At 35.5% G+C, this 6,003-nt stretch overlaps 1 pseudogene; it reads right to left on the bottom strand.

Moving 5' to 3' along the window:
* Positions 1–1,775: 1,775 nt before the first annotated feature.
* LOC131368252 (olfactory receptor 52A1-like) lies at positions 1,776–2,786 on the bottom strand (annotated as a pseudogene).
* Between the last annotated feature and the right edge of the window lie 3,217 nt (positions 2,787–6,003).

Genomic DNA, 6,003 nt, shown 5'->3' with positions numbered 1-6,003 from the left:
AGCGTTCAGGCTTTAAATAATTCAAGTAATCTAACTGATACCATTCTAAGAATAGTAAAGCTTATTTTCATACTAATCTACTTGATCGAGAGTAATCTACCTCATCAGAGAATGATTTAACAGGAAAGTTGGAGCTGTGCCTCAGTAAAAAGGGTCTAGTGATGCACTGAGTACTAACAATACTTTTTGCCATGCATAAATCAGATTGATTTGGTGCTCCTCAAGGAAATAAGGATTAAAGCCTCACTCAAGGGCCAGTGGCAAACTGATAGTGATCATTAAAAACCACTAAACCACCAGTAACCAAAGTAAATGCACAAATATACAGAATAACTGTAGGTATCTGCTTATTTATTGATTCATGGAAATGATGTAGAAAAACACAAACAGATCTGTTGCAAATGGGTCAGTCTTTTCTGATATCTTTTCTTTATTAATTATACAGACATGAAGCTATGCACATATGTTCAGTATAACTCTAATGTAAATTCATCAAGTAATCAACTTCTGTAATATCCTTTTAACTAGGGTTTAAAAATTGACATATACAGTCTCGTGATAGCAAGTTATCTGAAAAGAGATTTTTGCTTCTGAACATAGAAAAACCTGAATTTGAGGGGGAAAAACAACTTGTTTAAAATACAAAATGGAATTCATCTTTTCACTTAAGTTAATGGGGTTTATGAAGTTTAAAATGAAACGGTTATCCAGCATAGTATAAACTGACACAAATATCAGGAATATAAACCTATAGTTTTTGCCATAAGTGTTTGTCTTAGAATAAGGCTAAGCTGCTTGTGAAAGAAACCAAGGGATTATGGTACAATATATTAAGAAAAACTCTATTCTAAATGTAATTAATCTCCCATTATGGCAATATTCTTCATTCAAGCCTACAGTTAATGTACACATAAATGCATCAGTGTTACTAAAATGAGAAATTAAACATACACAGGTAACAGAATATACATAACAGAATTTTTGTATAAAATATTGACTTTCAGTATAAAAGCATACATCCAAGGTAAAAAGATTTTTTTGTAGGTTGTTCTGGATAAGGAATAGAATGTACTGTTGAATGTACACGATTGCATATAAAAATCTCATGAACCAAGTTGATAAATACTTATAAAGACTTTTACAAATGGTGAAAAGAAAAAAACAGCATTAGGCAGTGATACATTCAAATAATGAGCAAATGTACTTCAGTCAACTTCTTTTTCAGCACTGTCAGAAATAATGTCCAGAAACTGTACTATATGAATACTGACTTGCAAAATATAACAGAAAAGTATATAGGTGATTGAAAGTTCTGGTTTAGACTTAGGTTTAGGCTTAGACTTATAGCCTGGACAATTACAAGCAATATTTATAAGATTAAACCATGTGTGCATATCTAATAAAAATAATACATTGAAAAAATATATGGATGGCAGTATGCTCAATGATTTTATGGTCAGAATTGTTATAAAATGTTTAATGTTAAAATGTCGAATTATTAAGTGATGTGTCTTCCCTATTGCAAGCTCCAGCTTAAAAAATAAACAACACATGGGTTAAGACATTCAACAGGCAAATCAAATTATTTTGTTCATGTTTCCTTTCTGTAGAGATTATTCATTTAATAATATAAATTGCCTGAATAACAGGAATCAACATTAGACTGCTAAGTTAGTGAATTACTTTAGACAATTTCAGACCAGTTATTTTGTTTATCTTAATGTATTGGGTATATTAAAAAAGACATGTACCTTTACTTTTAGTTTGCTTTCCTGTTAACTAGAAGAAGAAATTTTGCTTTGTATAAATGTAAGAATTGTTTGTCGAATTTCTCTTGTTTTTAACCCATAAATTAGAGGGTTTAGAATCGGAGGAAAGATAACAATTGAAACTCCAAAGGCCCTTCGTAAGTGTGGAGACACTGCTTCTAACCTGTGAGAAATCAGTAGTAAAAATGTGTTGACCTCAAAACTTAGAAAAACAACTAAATGTGTCCCACAGGTTTGCATTGCCTTACTAATAGATTTTGCCTGTTTTGTAGAAAGACAGGTAATTAGGATTTTGATATATGTTAATGATACTATCAGTATGGAAGAGCCTTGTATAAGAGCTATAGTAAACAAGCCATAGTAGTTAATCGCTCTTGTATCCTCACAGATTAACTTCATTAAAGAAGGATTATTGCAGTATGTGTCCACTATATTTGTCCTGCAGATATCTTTGCTTAATGTGAGTACAAATAAGGACCCAATTATAGCAAAATCTGCTGACCAGACCATAAAAATAAGTTTCACCAAGATACCATGTGTCATCAGATTATGGTATCTCAAAGGCTTGCAAATGGCAATGTATCTGTCATAAGCCATAACAGTGAGAAATAAAAGTGATCCCCCTCCATAGAGGTGCATTAAAATGCCCTGCAATGCACAGGCAGGGTAGGAGATTTCTCTGCTCAGAGACAGTATACTACCAAACAGTTGAGGGTAAAAAGCTGTAGCTCCAATAAGGTCACATATAGACAAATTAAACAGTAGTATGTACATAGGTTTATGCAAATCCCTTTTGACAACAATAGTCACAAGTAGCATAGACTGGATGAACAAAATTAAACAGTATGTGATAATGCTAAAAATGAATATATAAAAAGCACTGGATGATGGTATGTCCAAAGACTCCATGGTCAAAATAGTCATAAAACGTGTTAAATTTGAATTATTCGTATATGTATCTTGCCCCATTGTAACTTCAAGACCTGGAAAAGATATAATATAACAAAATACGAGTTAAGATATTTAACATGGGTTATTATGTTTCAGTAGAATTGTGAACCTGACAAGACTGTGCTACAGCATCACAAAACCCACGAACTGAACAGATCTGAGGTGATGGTGTTCATTTTTACCACTTCAGTATCACCCAGAGACCTAAAATGTTTGTTAACTTTGTCCCATAGGCCAAATGTTTTTCAAATCCTTGCTGTTGAGACACTAGGATACACAGGACTGGGCCATCCTTTGAGCTTTGTAGTTAGCAGTGACCATATATTAAATAAACAAGTACTATGATGAGGATAATGTGCATGTCTGTGTTTCGAAGTGCATTTGGAAGCATATTTGGATGCATAGATGGGAGAATTTGGTTTTTGTTTGTTTTTATCAAATCTTATAATATGGCACATTGTATGCTGTGCTTCAAGGTGTTATGTTTGGTATAATTAAGCAGGTTTTGCTTAATTTGGTGTTTTAAAGTTTTGTGACTCAAGTCTCTTTTAGCTTTGAATATTATCCCCTTAACCTCTAAGTAATTTCCTATGAAGTGGCCATTAGACAGAATGGTATGTCATTGATAGGGTCCTGGCTATCTGGCTGTGACCTCCACACTACGTCACCACTGAAAGCACCTACAGTTGCCATGGAAGTCAATGGCAGGCCTGTGTCAGCCTTCCTCAACTCCAGGAGTACATTAACACAATCACGGCCCGCGATGCTGGGCCAATCAGCAAATCCAGTCTTCGACCCTAAACTTACTCAGGTATGCTTAATCAAATGATGATTTTAAGGTAAGTTACTTAGATCATTGTCATACACAATGTTGCCTGTCTAATTATCGTATCTAATCTACGGGTTATCTGAATATTTAATAATCTTTTCAGTATTAAGCACCTTTCATAATCATTAGTCAACAGCTAAACTAATAGCAAATAGATGCAAAAAAGAGAGATGAGCAAAACCGGCTGAGTCATCGTTAGTTAGAATTAGTCGAATTTTCTGGCGCCTATGGTCTGGCTTTGGAGTAAACAACATAAGGGCACAAGCTAGCATAATATAGCATATTATGGAGCTGGCTCCACTGAGACCGAAAAAACATGTTGATGAAGACCCAGAATCCTTGGGCTTAGGGACGAGAACACCATAACAGGTTTATCTGACACGTTCGAGAAGGAGCATAAGGTCAATCTAAAAATACTTAAAGTTCATATAAATTGCATATAATGTACAGAAATTATATATTATAATTATATTACGACAATTCCTGGTGGCAAAAGTATAGAATAAACTAAAAAGTGCTGAGACACAAGTGTGTTTGGAGAAGATGTTATTGAAATGCCAGGAGAAGCAAGCAAAATATTATTGTAGTGGCTGATGGTAATGTAAACATAGGGAGAAAACGCTGAATAGGTGTAATGGAAAAATACAGACTTAAAAGCATGAAGCAATGGAAGATTCAGAGAATTAAATTAAACTAGATTAAAATAAACTGGTGAATCCTAGCCTAAATACATAAATAATAAAATAAAATAAAGTAAATGACTAAATAAATAGTTTAAAGGTAAACTTAATTTAAAAAATTAAGTTATTAATTAATTAAAAAAAATTAGTTAACCTAAATTAAAAAAAAACTAGACTAACATCACAGAGCCATTTTACCCCTTTTGCCCACATAGGCAATGAGTGAAAACTGAAGTAAAATAAGGGCAGCAGCCTTTCCTTAAATAATAATAATCCTTAAATAAAAATCCTCAGGATTCTAAGTAATTGCCAGGCAGTCACCATGAACCACACAGGAACAACAAACAAATACACAAACATATGGAACATGTGGGTTATGTAGGTTAAAGTAATTTATAAGTGATAAATTAAAGGGGTAATGAAATAAATGTGGTTTTGGTCTAAATAAGTTCTGAAGTTTAGACAGATCAACTAATACGTGTTAACATTAAAACTTGTGACCCATAGGCTCTATGAAGGCCACAGAAAGGTGGGGCTGTTTTTCAGGGGGAAAAATTAGCGAATGTCAAAACAATCCATAGAAAAATAGAGCCCAGCAAGTTTAGGCAGCTGGGCTAGAAGGTATATATACAGCGGGATTTGTGAAGGGGGGTGTGCTTGACCGCTTCGATTCATGAATCTGTGTATTTGAGTGCCATTTCCGGTGATATTTTTTAATAAAACTGGTTGCTTCTTCTCATCCAAGCCTGGAGGAGTACTTTATTTCTTTGTTTTTGTCCTGCATTTTTTATTTGAACTATAAGACTTTTTGATAATATTGGTAATTGAAAAAGGCTCTAGAACTACACTGAAGTGTCCACCCAGAGAGGGGCTCTGGGTTCCGACACCTGACACAAAGGACAAAACAACCTTCAGCACTGCGAGCATTCATTGGCAATACCAGGTTCTTCCCTTTTGCCAACCCACACAAGTACCATCTGGGACTGACTGAGGCACAGTACCTGTGGTGACACATTGGCTGGGGCCTACTTAAGTCACAGGAGAAGAAAGTGGAGGCCATTTGAGAGTACCTTGACTCACCACCAAGAATCAATTATGTGCCTTTCTGGGGTTGGCTGAGTATTATCGCCAATTCATTCCTACCTTCTCTGTAGCCTCCCCCCTCTCAGATCTCACAACTAACCTGATGGATCAGGCATTTCAGAAACTGAAAGAAGCTCTTGAAAGGTTCATCCTGCATAACCCTGACTTCAGCTTCCCCTTCCTTGTGCACACCAACATATTGGAAACAGCACAGAGAGCCATCCTGTCCAAGGAGTTTGAAGGGAGGAGTCCTCTAAATAAGTTGGAAGCTGAACCTCACTAAGAAGAAATATGCCACAGTGTATACTACCTATGCCACCCCTTGACTGGTTGGCACGCAGTGGCGGGCCATGCATTTCACACCCAGGCCTTCACTGGTGTCCTTCCTGATTTAATCCACCTCTATACCATCATTATGATGCCACAGCAGTAGATACTAATCAACCATTATATAACAAAGTAAAAAAGAAATTAGGCTACAGTATTTCACACCTCACAAGGAATAGTCAATTTTATTATGGTTACTTTTCTCAAAAAAGACATTCTTGATAAGGCATGCAGCAAACTGCAATCTCCGGAGGTCGCAGCATCCGAAATGAGACACAGCGAATATAGAAACAATGTATATGTGCGGTTTGCTGCCTCTGACTACTCCAATTATCCAATCAAAGCACGGGAAATCGCTGACATA

The sequence above is a fragment of the Hemibagrus wyckioides genome, linkage group LG17 (assembly GCF_019097595.1).
Source record: "Hemibagrus wyckioides isolate EC202008001 linkage group LG17, SWU_Hwy_1.0, whole genome shotgun sequence".
Classification (NCBI taxonomy): Eukaryota; Metazoa; Chordata; class Actinopteri; order Siluriformes; family Bagridae; genus Hemibagrus; species Hemibagrus wyckioides.
This window is presented reverse-complemented; position numbering and strand designations above follow the sequence as displayed.